This window comes from Pogona vitticeps, chromosome 11 (genome assembly GCF_051106095.1).
Source record: "Pogona vitticeps strain Pit_001003342236 chromosome 11, PviZW2.1, whole genome shotgun sequence".
NCBI lineage: Eukaryota > Metazoa > Chordata > Lepidosauria > Squamata > Agamidae > Pogona > Pogona vitticeps.
In genome coordinates, this window is record NC_135793.1 from 15,405,720 (window position 1) to 15,426,353 (window position 20,634).

The following is a 20,634-nucleotide window of genomic DNA, read 5'->3' on the forward strand; positions in this document are numbered from 1 at the left end:
ATTTTCTCCAGAACAAGCTAAAAATATTTCAGTTGATGCTTGTTTTCCCCTCCTTCCTGCTGATACTTCATTTAATGGGGCTGCTAATGAATCTCATGGATATAATGAATTAATAAAAAGAAAGGTGGGTTAAATTACTACTTTTCTGGCCTTAAGTCATCAATCAAACTGCACTATCCAGTCTGAAATTTCATTATGGAGAACTGTTTTGTGAATCAGTTTTAGCTCATTCATTTTAATCAAATGAATATGTATGTATTCATTTTGTAATATATATACTGTACATATGTCCATAAATCTCTTGCTGTAGAAGATGGCAGTGAAGTGATGACCAGATCTTTTCAGAGCTTTCCCCACCTCTGCTTTTTTTTTTTTTTAAAAAAACAGGAAGGTGAAGAAGTCAATAGAGGAGAACTCTTTAAGGATGTCATTGTCCCCTTGTCAAGGTGGGACAGTAGATTTATGACAACATGGGGCATGTGTCCCAGCTGGTTAGCGCCCTCTCAGCAGTTTTCAGTACCTTCAGCTGTGATCTGGTTATTGAATATCTCTCTGGGATGGTGCTTATACACACCATTTTACAGTGGCTGTAGTCCTTTGGAGAGAAGAAGGTGGTGCAGGGGGATTACTGTTCGACACCTGGCCACTTGTCTGTAGTGTCCCTCAGAGTTCTGTTTTGTCCCCCTATATAATAGCTTGGAACATCTTCATACACAAAACTCAGAGTTTGGTGTCAACTGTATGCAGATGCCACCCAACACATTCTCTCCTTCCCATCAAAATCGAAGGAAGTTATTTCAGTACTACATCAGTATCTGGTATCAGTAATGGACTGGATGAGAATGAATAAACTGAACCTTAATCCAGAGGGAGAACAACCTAACATGTTATGCTGTTGGTTTGCAAAATCTGAGCAGATCTGTTCATGATAGGACAATTTGGTGGTCATTAACTCATATAAGTCAACACACACCAGAAGTGAATTGATGCCACATAACATGTTTAGAGTTTTTTCATAATAACCAGACAATTGTAGAGTGACAAGATAATTGGAATGGTTAATGTATGACAGAATTTTGACACCAAAGCTCTGCTAACATTGACTAAGGACATCTGCAGCCACAAAACAAAATACAGTAATTTCACAGCTTAAACAAGGGAACCTCTGAATATTGTTCTCTCTTTTTTAAATTATTTTAAACTATTTTTACAACTAGGCACAGAATCCTTTTCCTAGTACTGTTTGACCAAAAGGAGTTAAAACTCCTCTTCAGAGTAAGCTAACTGGTTCCTGAAAAGTTCAGAGTGCCCCAGATCTAGATCAAAACAATCTAAATAAGTTTGAGCACTGAGCTAAAAACAACAGAATGAAATTTAACAGGGTTAAGTGCAAAGTACAGCACCTAGGAAAAGGAAACCAAATGCACAGTTATGAGATAGTGGATACTTGGCCAAGCGATACTATGAGCAAAAAGGATCTTGGAAAAGTCCTACGTAGATCACATGCTGAATATGAAAATATCCTCCACTCTGGAGGATTGTCCCTCCATTACTTTCTTTAAAGCAAAGCTTCCCCCTGCCCAAGAATCTTGAAAGAAATTCTGTCTTTTGATTGCTTCAGGTTACCTTTCATTGCCCTCCAAACATCTCCTTTTGCCACCCACAAAACTGCAACACTGTATCTTCATTGGAACACAAATGTTGGTAAGCCTGTTCCATATATCATTTTTTGATATGGAAAGAATTCTGACTGCAGAGGCTGAAATATTGATACTCCAAAAAAGACCTTTCAAGAACAAGGAACAGTGACTTTGTTATTAGCCCCTGCAGTCTGAATTCTTTCCATATAAAAAAAGGAAGTGGGACCAATGATTACCTTTCAAGATAAGTAATACTGGTCTTTTCAATTTGAATAGGCTAGTTTAAATCTGGGGACATTTCATTTTGATTATTTCTGCAAGGGGGTATAAAACATTTGTACTTTTTAAAAAATCATAATTCAAAAACTCTTTCCCCCAAATTTGGCACAGAGGATGAGCTGACTAGCTGCTACATTTGTGCTGAATTTGGTGCTGATCCAAGTTTCACTTTCAAAGTTATAATTTTTTTGTTGGGCTGCCCCTATTTTTGATTTGCTCTGCTGCATAATAAAACAGGCACCTAGAGTCCCCCAGCAACTAGGAAGTAGTATGTGAGTTCTAGTCAGAAAAGTAAAGTTATTAAGTTGTGCTGGGAGGCACAAGCTAGATGCTTTACAAAGAAGGGCCTCTTTTAAGAGGCAGAATTTTGCTCCCTTTCTTAACCCAATATTCTGACCTCACGGGAGAAAAGATGAGGGCTTGCAGCCTACAAGCATGCCTTGGGGCATACTACATTAAACACGTCTGATTTTAGAAGCTAAGCAGGGTTGGACCTGGTGAGTACTTGGATGGGTTCCCATGTGGGAATACCTAGCTTTGTGATGACCTAGCTTTCAGTTCTGTAACACTGGTATTATTAATTTAAACCAAAGCAGTAGCACAACTTATCAGGATGTTCATTGCCTCTGACTTTGGTGAAACTTTGTGCAGATACATTTAGGATTGGTTAGCGATCCTTTTATTTGTAATAATGTTTGAAATAAGCAGGATAAGATTCATGAATGAGCAGCAGAGACTTGCTCCTTTGCTTCTTGGTATGGCAGGAACAAAATGATGTGAACGTTATGGAAACCTAGCCAAAGGGACCTTTCCACAAAAGGCACTCTACAAGAGCTGCAGGCGGTGCATTCTGCACCCAGGCTTGCTAAGGCAGTAGATGGAACCAGGGTTTGAAACAGGATCTACTGGTTTGATTAACCTTCTTGGTAAAATTTATCAGGTGGGCCATTTTGTCAGGTGGGTTAACAGTCTGTCCTCTGGGTATGGGCAAGTGAGTCACCATGTGCAGTGTTTATCGTTGTTTGTGTGTCAGCTCTTTCTGAGCCACGTTTGTTGCAGGTATAGATGACAGCATCAAGAATATCCATCTCATTTCCAAAAATACATATTTACTCAGTCTCAGAAGAGTTCCGAAGCCTTGAAAGCTGGCGATACCTTCTGCTTTTAAGGCATATTGTGTTGCTGGGGTCTTTCCTGTACTTTTCAAGGTCAAGGGTTGCACCTCCCCTTACCAAACATCAGAGCTGGATATGCTAGAATAACCGATGTCCCTCTGGGACCAAGACTTTGCACGCAAGAGGTTACACAACCATTTGGCAGCAATTTTCTTTCAGTCATGTGCAGGGCTTCCCTGACCCTCATGGGTTGTTCACACACACTGGGGGTCCTGTGTGATGGTTGGTCCTCATATATCTGGCAGCCAAGATATCTTTTTGACCATGTTTGCTCTAGACTTCAGCAACTGACTCATAGATGTTCCAGCTTCTCCCCAGGAAGACAGGGTCAGCCTACATTGCAGGCAGGCATCAATCCAGACCCATTACCATCAGAGTGTGAGAGTCTTGGGAGAAGGACGTCACTGAGGGAGTATACACCTCATCTGCCTCTTCTACCTTTAAGGCACATGGTTGGGCTCTGAGGCTCTTATTCTCCCTCAGCCTCAAGGGATGTGTGGCCTCCCTCCCCATGACAGAAGCAGCAAGCTTAGAATATATAGTGTACCTTTGGACCCAGAGCTTGGTGTCCTGAACAATGCAAACCCATCCAAGTGCCTTTTATAGTCAGACACAGGCTTCTCTGATACCTTTTTGACATTTTGCATTTGGCTAACCAGAGACAGATGGGAAAGAACCTCCCTGCGAGTCTCAGATGGGTGAAAGCCCATCACCTTGTCCATTTGCTATATGATGAGACCCAGTTCAGCTGTACATGTTGGTCTGAATATAGCATGTTCTTGTTTAAAACTGCATGCACAATAGCCTTCAATAGCTGGGGAGTTGGATGTGAGGTCCAGCACCAATGTCCCCAGTAGAGCAATGCACATGTGCATTGGGTCCGACCCTTTGTTGATCCATGGAGAGGGCACTCTACTCACTCACTATAAGTTCTCTGGAGCACTGGAGCACAGGGTTTGCAGATACTGGAGCTGCTGACTGCCGAAACCCCATTGACATCTGGGAAAACTAACCCAGTCACGAAGAGACTGTTGGTGAGATGTCAGGAAATGATGCCTGAGAATGTGAAATCAGAGGAGACTAATCTAGTTTAGGAAACGAAAAGTTCAAGATCCTGAACCTGGAAAGATGGCTGTTCCAAAGTAAACTACTTTGGGGAGATAAAAGAATTATTTATAAAACAAGCACCAGATTTCCTTGACCTAGAGATCGGTTGCAAGGTGGAGAGAGAACTTAAGCTAGCTCATGGTCATGGAGGGTTCTTCAGAAGGGGAGGAAGTGGACATTTGTATATATTATTATTACCTTTGGAAAATGAGTAGATTGCTAATGGTCATTAAAGGTGATGTAATTAAATGGTAAAAATATTAGGTGATTGTCAAATTATTTGGAATTTGATTATGCATATGAATGTGCCAATCGATGATAAACCAATATTACTAAAGAAAAAAAAAATGTAGTTAGGGTAAAAGTTAAAAAAAAGTATTGAAAAAGTATGACAAATAGTATTACATTTAGAACCATCATTAGTAAGGGTAATTAAATGCAATGTATTATTTATATGGTGATTTGGTATAAGATTGTATTTTGTGTAAGTATGAAAATAGATGTGTAAGAATTAAATGTGTGAAATATGTAAAAACTGTGAATTGTATACATGTATGTTCCATGGTTCATTGCTCATTATGGAGAGCTGTTCAGAGGTTCTCAGTCAAGCAACAAAGCAAAGGAGGGACGAATGTGATGGAGCCCTAACCAACTTCTGCCTAGCAGCAGCATAAATAAGGTGTCTGTGGCTGAAGGCAAGCCTTTTAAAGCAAGGGTACTTTAAAGATGATTAGCCTTGTTGAAGGCTAGCCACATGGTAGAACCTTCAGCAGCTGCTGAAGTGAACGGTGGTGGGCATTGGATGGCATTCGGGCCTCTCAATGCACTGGATCTGCTAGGACTGCTGCTGTAGCCAATAAAGTCGTGGCCTTTCCTCTGACCAATTATGTGTATTGTAGTCCTTTGTAGTTTATAGAGTCCTGGGGAGAGCCCGCTCAGTGACCGGCCAGCAACATAGCTGCACTTCCTTGCAGCTATAATGGTACCAGGATTGAAATGCTAGAGAATCTTGATTAGCAAGAATTAGCCATTGACTCTCATCTTCTTCAGGCCTCTCCTGATCATTCTGAGTTGTCTGTCTTTCAGTCTGCCTATCTATCCTATCTATCGCTTCAGGCAGAGGTGAAAACCTCTGGAAATATTGTGGCAATATAGATCGACACAGCTGCCTTAGGGTGAAGATATGTCTATGGAGACAGTCAGGAGAAGCAGCAGCATTTCAAAAATTTAACCAGCACCTCATTCATCCCAAGCCGCATATACCAAGAAGCGCACTGCATGTGATTTACTCACTTGGGCAGTGAAGTAGCAGATGGCAGGCAAACAGGTGAGTAAGCAGTAGCAAATATGTAGAATATAAAAAATGTGTGTGCCATGTAGAAGTCATAATCTGCCCATTACCAATGTTAAAATAAAACAGAAACCACTTGACTGACTTCTTCATATAGAGTGGGAAAATTACTTGGGGTGATTTTAAAACAGCTGATTTTTAAAAAATGACCAGAATCCCCATGTATTGGATTTCTGAAACACTATATCAACTTTAGCACTCCTACCTTCAATATATTTTTCTCAAGGGCCAAATTAGACAAGGCATTAGCTTCACAATTAGAAGGCGACGGGACAATCCTTCAATACTGATAAATGAAACGTGCCAATCCCAAGCAAGATGGTTTGCAAATTACAGAGGTGAGGATCCTTGTGAAAAGACAAACAAATGAATTTAATCTCTTTAGGGAACTCTGTTGCTAATGAAGAGCTCACAGGGTCTGTTTCGACCCTGAGATAAATCCTGTTGATGTGAATTGATCAGTTGATTGTACCTCTAAGACACTAACAAAAAAAGAGGGAAATCTTGAACAGTGCAGAAATCCCTTTCTCCCTCCCTCCCTCCCTCTCTCTCTCTCTCTCTCCGTCAGGCACCTACACCCACAACGGAATGGTGAATGGTTGTTACATTTTTTAAAAGACAAACAAATCCATATCTGTTGTACGTATGTCAAAACTACCGCTATGTCAAGCTACAACTTTTTTGCATTCTTTTTACTCAGAATGGACTTCAGTGCTCAAGGAATATCATCTGTTTATGTTAAGATCAATGTACAGCCACAGTGGCACAGCTGTACATGAGGTCTGAGCATTTCTCTGATTCAATCTGAAAGCTGCAAATCATACCTCGGAAGGTACAAAATTGCTAAAGTGGTGACTGTGCAAGCTCTTATTGCTTTTAGGACCTACGGTAGTTAATCTCACCTTTCCCCAAATGTTCCAGGGGAAAAGCAGGCTAGCTTGACCATACAAAGAAATGCATAGCAGAGCAGCTGTTAGGATGGCTGCTAATATGAACCCTAGACAATACAGTACTACTGATTGTTACCCAAAGCCTGAGGCAGCTCAAGATGTTAGATGGCTTGAGGAAAACATACATATATCAAAGGGTGCTTGTCATGGTGGTAAGAAATAGCAGGCTTAATAACAGACAGGTCACTGTATTATAATAGTACTCTGAAATCTGACACCTGAAGAAGGTTATACCTAATGGCTAGACGAGTTCTCTCAAAAATGGATTACTGTGGTGAAAATATAAGCCCTCATTGAGGAGAAATATTATGCCTTAATATTCACTTTTAACATTAAAAAGCCAAACTGAAAAAAAAAAGATTCAAAAAAGGCTGTTTAAGTAGAAACTGTCCCATTTCTGTTTGCTGACTCCTAACAGAGCACACCAGAGGAATAAAACTGAGACAGACCCCAGGGAGCAAGCAACCAGAGCGAATAAAAAGAGAGAGAGCTAAGAGGAGTTTGAGAGGGGAAAGGGTAGGAAAGAAAGGGTCTTTGGGAGGAAGAGACAAAAGAAACGGGGAGACCAAAGAGACAAAAGCAAAGGCATATATTAGAGGACTTCCTCAGCATCTTTCAAGGCAGACAAAACAAAGGAAATGGCATTCACAGAAGAACAGAAGAAAGTAAAAAGGTAAAAGGAGTTATGGACAGAAGAGACACTTCAGTGATGGTGACCTGCAAAGTGTGTGCAATTTTTGTCTTCATGTCTTTACAGCATACAAATGAAGCAAATATAGACAGGTTCTATTGTTGGAAGAGAAACGGAGAGATCTAGAGCAGCGAGTTGCTATGCTTAAGGCTATAAGAGAAGATAAGGAGTACATAGACAGAACTCTTGAGCAGCAGCAGCCGCCCAGAGAGGCACTGGAGGTGGAAGAACAGCAAGACAAAGCAGAGGCAGAGAATGCTGAGGAAAGAATAAATATAGTGGAGGAAGCACCACAGAAAAGAATAATAGGAGCAAAAAGAAGGAAAAGACACACTTCACCAATTGAACCACAAAACCACTTTCAGATTTCTGAAGAGGAGTCTGCCAGACAACATGCCAAGGAAAAGATGCAGGAGACCCAACAGGAGAACATGAGAGTGGCTGAAGATCAGCCAAGCAGAGGCATTGAATCCACATCCTGCAAAAGAGAAGAGTATTTCTGGTAGGAAACTCTCTTTTGTATGGGACTGGAACTCAAATGTGCTAGGAAGATCCATGGACCCAACCGGTATGCTGTCTCCCTGGAGGACAGATTATGGATGTGATGGAAGGATTGCCATTGCTTGTGAAACCCACAGATGCCTATCCCTTTCTTCTCATCCACATGGGAACAAATGGGACAGCCAAGAGGAACTACAAAGAAATCACATCAGGCTTTGAAGTTCTGGGAAGGAAACTCAAGGACTTTGAAGCCCAGATACTCATCTAATCCATCCTAATTATACTCAGAAAAGAAATAGAAAGGGAAAGAATAATACTCTGTGTGAATGGCTGGCTACAAAAGTGGAGCTGACATGAGGGATTTGGATTTTGGGACCACAAGGCTAAGCTACTTGGAAGAAGGACTGCTAGCAAGGGATGGCTTGCACCTCACAAGGACTGGGAAGAATGTGTTTGGCTACAGGACGAAGAACTTCATCGGGAGGACTTTAAACTGAATTGGAATGCGGAGAAAGATGCAAGCTCAGAGGTAAAGACAGATGAAGGTTTGTTCACAATAAGAGGAATACATCAAGCAGCTCTAAGGGGCCCCAATAATAATCTTCATACAAATGCACAAACAAAAGCCGGCAAGAAATAATACAATCTCTGGTATCTATACATGAATTCCAGGAGTATAGTAAAGAGACAAAACAAAGTGAAAATCTTAAATCAGGAAGTTGAATACAAATAGACAAGGATAACGGAAACTTGATGGGATGATTTCCATGACTGGAATACAGCAACTGAAAGATATAATTAGTTCAAAAACCTCCAGAAAAAATAGAAAGGGAGGTGGAGTTGTAGTATATGTCAAAAATGCACATTCTTGCACAAAAACACAGGAGGATGAGCTTGGTTGCCCCATCCAGAGCATCTAGATTAACATAATTAAGGTAAAAACAAAAGGAACATTGTAGTTGGAGTCTAATAAAGGAGAAGATGCAGAGGAAACCCTTAAAAACGAAAATGTAAGAATCTCAAAAAGAATCACTATAATAGTAATGGGAGATTTCAATTATCCTGAAATATATTGTAAAGCAAATTTTGCCAAATATGGCCCTTCCAAGAAATTTCTGCTTGTGGTGTGGATAATTTCTCCTATAAAAAGTGGAGGAAAAAACTAGAGGAGAAGCTGTCCTTGACTGGTAGAGATGACCTGGTGGAAGAAGTGGCAGTAAAGTGGTAAAGTCACCATGTTCTACTTCAGTTCTTGATTTCAAATGAAACAAAAACAGAGTGAAGTTGCATGTGTACACTAGATTTTTAATAAACATAGAACAATGATAAGTAAGGTCTCATGGGAAAAAAATTCTAGCAGGAAAAAGAGTCCAAGATAGGTGGAAGTTTCTTAAAAAGAACATTCTAAAGGCAGAAGTACAAAAACTTCCAACAAGAAAAAAAATGTGGAAGACAGCAATAAAGACCAGCGTGCTTCACAAAAAGTTCAGAGATTATTTGGGAAGAAGAAGAAGAAGAAGAAGAAGAAGAAGAAGAAGAAGAAGAAGAAGAAGAAGAAGAAGGAGAAGAAGAAGAAGAAGAAGAAGAAGAAGAAGAAGAAGAAGAAGAAGAAGAAGAAGAAGAAGTTACTGTATATCAGGGCTTGGCAAGTTATATTTGCCAGAGGATGTTGGACTACAAATATAGGAAGTGGAATGAAGGCTAAGCCACAAAAGAAGAGTATAGGCAAAGTGCTAGTTGACTGGAGGACGGCTAATGTTGTCCCTATATTTAAAAAGGTCAAAAAGGAAGAACCTAGTCAGCCTGGCATCAATCTGAGGGAAAATTCCAGAGCAGATAATAAAGCAGTCACTCTGCAAGCCCCTTAAAAACCATGCAATAATAACAGACGCCAACAGGGTTTTGTTGAGAACCAACCCTGTCTTTTATCTATTTTTTAAAATAGGGTAACCTATCTGGTAGATGGTGGGAATGATGCAATCATCATCATGTCAGATTAATTCTGACTTATGGCAACCATTTTTCAGGATATTGCAGGTAGAAAGTACTCAGACGTGATTTACCATTACCTTTTTTTTTGGGGGGGGGTGCCTTGAGATTGTGCAACTTGCCTGAAGCCACACAGGTTGGATCTGCTCACAGGAGGGAATTGAACTCCAAACCTCTGGTTCCAAGCCAGATACCCAAACAATTTAGCTATGTTGTAGTTGTAGTGTCTGTTCTTCAAGAGAGCTTTTGACAAACTGCCCTGTAATATTCTGATTAGCAGGCTAACTAGGTGTGGGCTGGATAGAACAACTATCAGACGGATTAACAGTTGGTTACAGAACTGTATGCAGAGAGTGCATATCAATTGCTCCAAACTGGGTAGAGGTAAAAAGTGGGGTACCATAAGAATTGGTCCTGGGCCCACTGTTCTTCAAAAAAAATTTATTAATGACTTGGGGGTGCAAGGCTTATCAAATTCACAGATGAAACAAAATTGGTTGGAACAGCTAATACCCTGGAAGGCAACCTTCAAACTGCTCTTGATAAGCTCAAGCACTCGTCTGAAAATAATAGAAATAAATTTAACAGGGATAAGTGGAAGGTTACCTAGTGGAAACAAACAAAAACATAGCTACAAGATCAGGGATACTTGACTCAGTAATACTATGATCTTAGAAATGATTTACAATTACAAGCTGACTATGAGCCACCAAGGCGATGTGGCTGGGAAAAAAAGGTAAATGCTATTTTAGAATGTATTAACAGAGATACAGTTTCCAAATCCCATGAATTAGTTGTTCCTCTCTATTTAGCACTAGTTAGGCCTCATCTAGAGTACTGTGTACACTTTAAGAAGGAAGCTGACAAATTGGAACAAGAAGGATGATCAGGGGTTTGGAAAACAAGCCCTGTGAGGAAAGACTGAAAGAACTCGGCATGTTTAGCCTTGAGAAAAGACGCCTCATGGGATATATGGTAGTACTCTAAAAAATCTTGAAAGATAGTCATGCAGAGGAGGGGCAGGATGTATTCACAATCATCTCAGAGTGCAGGACAAGTAATAATAGGCTCAGGTTACAGGAAACTAGTTTTCAGCTGAATATCAGAAAAAATTCTAACTGTTAGAGTATTACAACAATGGAACCAATTAGATTCGGCATGTTTAGCCACTAAATCTGGTGCTGCTGAATGCCAGGTCTGTATCCAATAAACCCCAGTTGATCTATGATCTTATCCTGGAGGAGGATGCAGACCTGGCATGCATAACCGAGACGTGGATTAGTGGGGAGGGTGCCCCTCCCCTGGCTCTCATCTGCCCGCCCGGTTATGCTGTCCAGTACCAGGGTAGACTGGAGGGGCGGGGAGGGGGAGTAGTAGTTTACAAATCCATCTTAGAGGTTACTAGGCACTCCTCGGTGGTAAAGCCAGGCCTAGAGGCACTCCACGTGTCGATTGGGGCCAGGGATGGTATTGGGATTTTGCTGGGTTACCGCGCTCCCCGTGATCCAGCCATTTCCCTACCGGAGCTGGCCGACTTTGTATCCGCGGCATTGTTGGGGTCCCCGAGGCTTTTGGTCTTGGGTGACTTCAATGTGCATGCAGGGGCAGAGACCACTGGGCCAGCTCTTGAGTTCTTAGAAACCATGGCTTCCTTGAACATGTCCCAACATGTTATCGGCCCCACCCACGTGGGTGGCCATACGTTAGACCTGGTTTTTACCACTACATGGAACGAGCGTGATCTGATGGTGACTGACCTCGTGTCGGTCCCCTTGTCATGGTCAGATCACCACCTAATAAAATGTAACCTCTCAGTGGCACTCCCCCCTCGCAGGGAGCAGGGACCTATTTCTATGGTCCGCCCTCGAAGGCTACTGGATCCGGCCAGATTCCAGGATGCTATGAGAGGGGTTACGGCTGACCTGGCCAGCGCCCCTGTCGAGGCTCTGGTTGACAGCTGGTCCACTGCTGCCGCCAGGGCCGTAGACATGATCGCGCCTAAGCGCCCTCTCCGCCGCCGAACTCGCCCGGCGCCCTGGTTCAACCAGGAGCTTCGAGCGATGAAGTGATACAGGAGAAGAAGAGTGGGGTCCGCAGTTTGGGCATACATCTGGACCCGACGCTCACCATGGAAACACAGGTGGCGTCGGTAGTCCGTACCGCCTTTTTCCATCTTTGGCGGATTGCCCGGCTGCGGCCCTATCTCGACACGGGGGCACTCACTACCTTGGTGCATGCGCTCGTAATCTCAAGATTAGACCACTGTAACGCGCTCTACGTGAGGCTGCCTTTGAGGCTGATGCGGAAACTTCAGGTGGTGCAGAATGCTGCGGCCAGACTCCTTACCGGAGTGAGAAAATACCAACACATTTCTCCAACGCTGGCCGCATTGCATTGGCTGCCCATCCGTTTCCGCATTGACTTCAAAGTTCTAATGCTTACTTATAAGGCCCTAAACGGTTTAGGACCTCGATACTTGGCGGAACGCCTGCTCCCACCTAGGTCTACCCGGATCACCCGCACGAGTCTGGAGGTGAGGCTGAGGAGCCTGATGCCGAGGGAGGCCCGGAAGGAGAAGACATGAAACCGGGCCTTCTCGGCGGTGGCTCCTCGCCTCTGGAACAACCTTCCTCCAGAGATTCGCGCGGCCCCTACGCTGGGTGTTTTTAAAACTCAATTAAAAACATGGTTATACATCCAGGCCTTCCCTCCAATCAATTCCTGATCCCTTTTCTAATTTTCCTTATATTCCTTTTTATCTGCTGTGATTGTAATTATTATTTATGTTTATGCACATGTTTTTTAATTGTATTTTATTTTTATTATATGCTGGAAGCCGCCTAGAGTGGACTTATAGTCCAGATAGGCGGGATATTAAATAAATAAATAAATAAATAAATAAATAAATAAATAAATAAATAAATAAATAAATAAATAAATAAATAAATAAATAAATTGAGAAAAGAAGATTAAGGGGAGATATGATGGCTCTTTTCAAATACTTGAAAGGCTGTCATACAGAGGAGGAGCAGGATCTGTTCTCAATCATCCTACAGCACAGGACAAGCAGCAATGGGCTCTAGTTACAGGAAGCCAGATTTCAACCACATGTCAAGAAAACCTTCCTAGATATTAAAGCAGTAAGAAAGTGGAACTAATTACGTCAAGAAGTGGTGAGCGCTCCAACATTGGAGCCATTCAAGAGAAATTTAGACAACCACCTGGCAGATATCCTTTGATTTTTATTCCAGCATTGAGCAGGGGGGTTGGACTTGATGGCCTTATAGGCCCCTTCCAACTTCATTATTGTATGATTCTATTAAAACATGATAGTAACACAGAAATAAACATTGCAAAGAAGGAATCAATAAAAAGAGGAAGAAATAAAAATGGAATAATAAACAGAATCACATTAAAAATGTAAAACAAGCAATAAAGGCATCAATTAAAATTGGAATAAACAGAGCAGGAACATAGATCCCTGAATTAAAACTAGGATTTATGAGGGTTTTTAAAAGAGAGAGAGATATGTATGTTTTAATTATGTGAGCAGAAGAGGATATATTGTAGACCATTTTTGGTCACTGCCGTTGATGTTGTCAATATTCTAGCTGCCCTTTGTTATGTAAAGCTTGGTATTCTTTTTCCTGCTGGAGATTGGAAGATTGGGTGATTTGGGAGTTTGAAGTAGAGAGAGAGGGTTGGCGGTTGAGAGTGTATGAAGAAGGATGTTTTGTTATAACTGATTGATTATAACTTCATCACCTGTAATAATAAACAATTTCTATTTGGTTCTTTTTAAAATGACACATTGCCTGGACCTCTGTGATTAATAATAAATAATGTGGATGTGATCAACTAGTGGCAGCGACACGACACGTAGCTTGTGCTCTTTGATTGGTGACAGGCGGGAACGTGACACTTGTGTTGTCCCTGCTTTTCCATAGTGGATTTTGAGTCTCTTGTGTGCATTACCCCTGCTTTTTAAGAGTAGTTTAAGAAGGGTTTTTTTTAGAGCTTATGGAGGAGTGCTGGAAATGGGGAAATCTGAAATGGAAGATCTTGAAAGTGCTGGCCCCTTTTGTGCTTAGCAAAAGGACTGATACACAAAACACCAGAAAAATAAATAAATGTAAAACAACAACAACAACAACAACAACAACAACAACAACAACAACAATAATAATAATAATAAGGACTCCAAAGCAAATAAAATTTGAAAGTTTTCCCTGTGCACATCCCTAATTGAGGAATCATTTCCATTAGCAGTGTAGATGCAAGAATCTATTGCAGGTAGCTTTTGTATTAGGAATGCTGGGTAGAAGGCACCATATTGTTCTTTGTTCCAAGCAGGCTGGCCAGCAGCAAGTCAGGAAGCAAGGAAATGCAGTCCTACCCTATCCTGACTACAGCTGATTGGAAACTATTGGGGAACAATCCTAATTTCTTTTCATCACCCACATAAAAAGTCAAGAACCTGCGGAAGAGATCAAGAAAGTCAATGATCCCTTTAAAAAGAAAAACATATTAGAAAGTTGGAAAAGTCATAGAGGAGTACTGAGTCCACCAATTTCCTCTCTGACCCAGGTGGTTGAGTTAAGAAATTTCCCAGAAAATCTTAAAAGGAAATTTAAAATGGTGTTAAATGATAAGGGGCTTATTAGGATAAAAGACAGGAGGAAACAGATGCAAGATAGAGTGAATAAGAGAGGTATCGGGATAAGAAGGGATTTCATGGTTTCGTCAGTTAGAAAAATGGACAAACGATTGAGAGAAAAAGGGGAGAATGGAACAATGACAAAATTTGAGATTATTGAAAAAAAGACAGGAATTAGAAAGGAGACTATGAGTGAAACATATACATTGCTAATACAGACAGAATATGAACCACTTATGTTAAAACTGCTAAAATAAAAGGGGAAGAATGGAGTAAAATGTAGAATAACAGAATAATGAAGAATACGTCCATAAAAGTTAAAGAACATTTTTATCAAGTAGTGTGGAGATGGTATTTAACATTAGTGAAGTTGAATATATTAACTAAAAATATACAATCTCTGTGCTGGAGGTATAAGAAAGAAAAAAGGATATATTTACGTATGTGCTGGTTCTGTGAAATAAGGAAGAAGAAACTGACAATTATTTTCAATGACATTGGGAAAATAACTGGATTGGATATACAAATGTCTCCAATGATTCCTTTATTGGCTATGGTTAATGATAATTAAGTGAAGAGAGAAGAAAGAATTAATTATTATAATGGGGACTATGGTAAGGTCAATATTTGCAAATATTTGGCAAAGTTATAACCAAATTAATATTGAGGGGTGGTATAGAGAATTGTGGAATATGACAGTGAATAATAAACTGACTTGTGAAATGAAAATTAGAAGAGGAATATCAAAAGGCCGTAAAAAGTAAAGGTAAAGGTTCCCCTTGACAATTTTTTTTTGTCCAGTTGTGTTCGACTCTAGGGGGCGGTGCTCATCCCCGTTTCCAAGCCATAGAGCCAGTGTTTTGTCCGAAGACAATCTTCCGTGGTCACATGGCCAGTGCGACTTAGACACGGAATGCTATTACCTTCCCACCGAGGTGGTCCCTATTTATCTACTTGCATTTGCATGCTTTCGAACCGCTAGGTTGGCAGGAGCTGGGACAAGCGATGGGCGCTCACTCCGTCACGTGGATTCAATCTTACGACTGCTTGGTCTTCTGACCCTGCAGCACAGGCTTCTGCAGTTTAGCCCTTACAAAAATGCCCTAATTTAAAAGAAATATGGGGTAATGCATTTTTTAGGATATATCTTTTAGAAAGGGAAGGGGTATATATCAGAGAAGAATCAATGTGTTTCTGGAAATAAATGGGGAGGTGTGAAATGTAAGGATAAAGAAAATGAAAATGATGCATTTCTTGAGGAGCTTCAAGAAAAGCAGAGAAAGCAATAAGGCAACTTACAGGCAAACAAATTAACATTTTCAGTCAAAAGGTGCCATGAGGAGTGCAATTCCACTCCGAGGAATGCAAAATATTTGTTTCTTAGAGTACATCTTTCAGAAACACATAGCTGATATGGCTAGTGGCCTTGCTGGCTGCAGGACATTAATTATGACTTCTACTTTGTGATGAGGAAAAGTAGATTTTAATAATGCAAATATAAAAATGATAGCAATATTTGAAATGTGGATTTATTGTAAAATGCTAAAAATTTATTGGATTAAATGATGGCCAGTGAAGACATTCTAAGGCGAAGAGCTAAAATCATAAATGTACAACATGTAGAAAGCTAGAATATTCCAGCCGCATGATGAAAAATTAAAAAAACACAGGCAGTTGCATCTGATCCTTCAAAGCAAAATCGATAGGGGAAAAAGTGCAGGAAGAACAGCTTCATGGCTGTAGATCCTTAGAGGCTGACTTGGATGCCGCACACGATAATTGTTTTAGAGCTGCTACCTGCAAAGAAAGACTAGTCATGATGAAATCTAGCCTCCAGGAGGAAAGGAACAAGAAAAAAGAACTATCTGACATGCTAGCCATTACAAATTGATATAGTTATGGAATTCTGACAACTTCAGATAATTGACACCTGCTTTGATGGGGCTAATTTTCTGCATTTTTCCTTGGGTCAAAGTTTCAACAATATCCGGTGCATAGGAATTGAATTCTTTGAATTTTAATATGGTCAAAAACAATGTTCTGTTGTCAGCTGGTGAGAATGATATTAGATTTCTTCTGTAATTGCATTCAAAGATGGTTTGGAGTAAGGTGTCACCTGTCAAGGTTTGTTCGTCAGTACAATTTTGCAGTTCCTTGGAATCCTCTAATTTTACCCCTCTTCCTTCCATCAGCTGCTGCCTGTCCGTCAGTCTTTCTGTGCTCTTGGCTGCTCTTGTTGCCTTGAAATCTCTGGAGTTAGAGTTATATACTGAAAGCAGAAAAGGGGCAAGTGAATGGGTAGCAACAATAGTGGTGGGTAGGAGGGCATGCTGTGGAAGGAGGTCCTACTAACAGTATCTTGCCGAAGTAAGCATTTTATATTTTCATGTATTCATGTGATGGTTCAGTGCAAGAATGTCCAAGCAGCAAACATTAGTGTTGTGACCAAGCATCACAAAATCACTAGATTTCATGAGATCATTAAAACTAGAACTGAGGCAAAATGGTCTCCCAAAAAAGCATGATCTGAACCCATTGATTACTTCCACAATCAGTTAGTTAGGCATCCTTCAGTCTTGAAAGACTATGGTAACGTGCTCTGTATGGAGGACTTGGAACAGCGTCTAGTGTGGCTGAGGAGGCCAATTCGAGAGTGACAATTTCTTCCACGCTGAAGACAAATACCATCTGCCCCCTGTCCAGCTCCCTGATTTTGCTGCTTTCAAGACTGCCTCTTTGCCTCGGCCTGCTGGACAAGGGTCTCTTCAAATTGGGAGAGGCCATGATGCACCTCCTGCCTCCAGGCTTAACGCTCAGATGTCAGGGTTTCCCATCTGTTGAGGTCCATTCCTAAGGCCTTCAGATCCCGCTTGCAGATGTCCTTGTATCGCAGCTGTGGTCTCCCTCTGGAGTGATTTCCCTGCACTAATTCTCCATACAGGAGATCCTTTGGAATCCGACCATCAGCCATTCTCACAACATGCCCAAGCCAACGTAGATGGCACTGTTTCAGTAATGTATACATGCTAAAAATTCCAGCTTCCACAACTTCCTACTTCCACAATATTAAAGTATATTCGATTGGAGCTATGTTTTTGCTGAAGTCCTGTATAGTATCTGCAGGTAGAATTTCACCAAATTTTATCTCAGAACGACACCCCACCCCAATATATATATTCTGTCCCAGGTCTCTTAAATTTGTATCTATTTAAACAAAAAAGTAACAGTAAGTGGACTTGAGATGATGGATCAGTATGACATGTATTTTCAGAGATTTGTTTTAAAACCTAGACAGGTTTCTTTGTGTTTTGGTTTAAAGATTCTGCCTTGCTTTGTGAGGTATAATGCAAGGAGAAATGGAACAGAGGAAAGCAAAACTTTAAGTTTTTCTTTTCCCTTCTTTCTTCCTTAAAAAAATCCCAAACAGAGTGATGTTCCCATGGGCAGCCATTCTGTGCCACTTGACACATCTGACATGCCATTGGCAGAATGAACTCTTCAAACACGTAAAACCTGTCAGGGTCATTGCTCAAATGTGAGAGAGATTTTGGAATGGAGCTGAAGAGGAGATGCTTTCTGCTTCTGTGTCTCAAGACAACTTTGCAAAGCAGATCTTTATTCCTTCCATGGTTAGAATCACACTGTTCCCATGGCGCACATGTTGTCTCTGGAATCACTAATTTCAAGCTGGGAAAGATGTAAGAGATGATCAGTATAAAGGTGGTTGTGTCCCCCTTCCCCCGCTTGAAACAGAATGAAAAGACTTCTGGATTTCTTGAGCCATAGTCTAGGGGCACAGGGTCAATGGAAATCCGGAATAGTAAACAAGAAATGACACTGAAATTGCAAATAGAGAACAGTCCACGGGCAAAGGGCACTATCATTTCCCGTCTTGTCCATGCATTTCCAAGACCCCATCTCTATGGAAGAAATAATTTATGAACAAAAATCCTATTAGTTATGCCCACCAGCATAACACTGGCAACGAACACAAAAAAACAGTGGTAAAAATCATGCTTCTGTGCTCAGGGAGACACACAGTCCTGTTTCCTTCACATAGAACTTGTGTGTGTGCTACCGCTGGCACATCATTACCACCAAACAGATTTGGAACATAACATGTTGCCTTACGCCAGGTTAAAAGCCAAAAGGGACCCAGTTGTGAAGGAGAGAAAAGTCTCAGGGTGTTACAAAACCTGGCCTTATGGTACTTTAAAAATTGCCCAGTGTATTTTGATCCAATGAGAATGGGGGGGGGGTACTCAGAAAAAGCAAAAAAGAACAGTGATATAGTCAAGTCCAAGTTTATTGTATCCCATCACAATTGTTTAAAATACAAATATGATCAAGTAAAATCATGATAAAATCACAGACATATAAAATAATAAGAGGCCCTTGATATCTGGGAGTTTCCCACACAATTGATCGTGATGGCTCTCAGATAATTAGCATGAATGTTTCCAACCGCTTTTGCAAACAGCGCTGTTCTGCATGTAACACATGGGGCACAGTCCAAAAGTAATCTGACCACCTTCATCTGAGGGCTTTCCTCCTGTAGGGCAGCCAAAATGTTACCCAGGACCTTTTCTCTTGGGTTTTGATATACCTGACAGTTGAGTAAATAGTGGACAACATCCTTTGTCTCACCTGCTCCGCAAATAAGTAGCCTTAGATGCTTAGAGACATCCATGTACAAGTAAGTGTCTGTAAGCACTGCACCCCTGGGTGGTTTGATTTCAGCAGATGGTACCAGTGAGAGAAATTTGAAGAGTCTATTAAGGCTAAGTCCTGGTCATTATCCAGTTTGTAGATCTAGTCCCGCAACATTCTTTTAACCCCAGAAAAAAACAAAAATGTCTGTGGAGAGGGATTTAGATTTTAGTAGTGTTTAAACTGAAGTTGCCCAGCCACCACTCTTCCATTGCTCTACCATACAGCATTTAGGTAGACAGTGATCAGACATGTCCATCATCCTCTTATAAAGGTAAAGGTTCCCCTTGACATTTTTAGTCCAGTCGTGTTCGACTCTAGGGGGGGTGCTCATCCCGTTTTTCAAACCATACAGCCAGTGCTTGTCCGAAGACAGTTTCCATTGTCACGTGGCCAGCATGACTAGGGAACGCCGTTTTACCTTCCCACCGAGGTGGTACCTATTTATCTCCTCGCATTTACATGCTTTCGAACTGCTAGGTTGGCGCGGAGCTGGGACAAAGCGATGGGAGCTCACTCCGTCACGTGGATTCGATCTTACGACTGCTGGTGTTCTGACCCTGCAGCACAGAGGCGTCTGTGGTTTAGCCCACAGCGACCCCACGTCCCTTTTACAATAGGAGAATATAGCTAGAGTTACCCTGGCTTTAATGGACACCATGCCTGTCTCTGTTCTAAGAAAAGCTGCCAGAGTCCCCTGGGGTGCGCGAGGATATGTCTCAGAAATTGAACAGTGATATAAATTACTATTCAGAGGTCACTGAAAGAGATGTATTAAAACAATTCACCCTCTACATTATATACAACCATCCAACCTGAGCACATTTAAATAACATGTAATCCTCATGCGTCTCCTTATAGTCTCTAAATGGCAATTTAAGTTATTGCTGTGTTTTGCTTTTTCTGAGTAACCCCTGAAGAAGGCCACAGGTTCTCATTGGGTCAAAACACATCAGGCAGTGTGCCACAAGCCCAGTTTTTGTGAAACCCTCCGACTTTGTCTCTCCTTCTCATTTGGTTTACATGAAGTTAAATTATTATTTATTCACCTAATCCAGGCTATTCTAACTGTCAGCAGGTTTCCAGGATCATATGGGAGAGTAGTATTTCCAATTAAGTGTTATTTGATATTTGGAAAAGGAAAGGAAATTTGGAGAGACCGGTAATTGCGCCTGGAATTTAACTGACTACAAATGAGGTGCTCTAACCACTAACCCTTTGCTTCTCCTGGTCAGTTCTTTTATCTGCATGTTTGTTCTGGCACACCGTTTCTTATCTTAAATGCTTCATTTTCATCTGGATCATCTTGTAGCTCAGGCCTGCCAGAACAGACAATGCACAGCTATAATTCAGGGTAGAGAGATGGATTTTGGCCATCAGCAGAGGAATAGTGAAGAGCCAGCTCTGCTTTTGGAATATGCACCAGCTCAGCCAAGCTGACATTAATACAAAGAGAGTTTCTTTGTGCAAACTTTGTCCATGTTTTCTCAGTGATATTACAAAGTATGAGCAAACTGGGCAGTCGGTTGGTTATACAGCCTGTGTATGGCCTTGAAGAAGGTGGTGTCATTGTACGGGGGCATA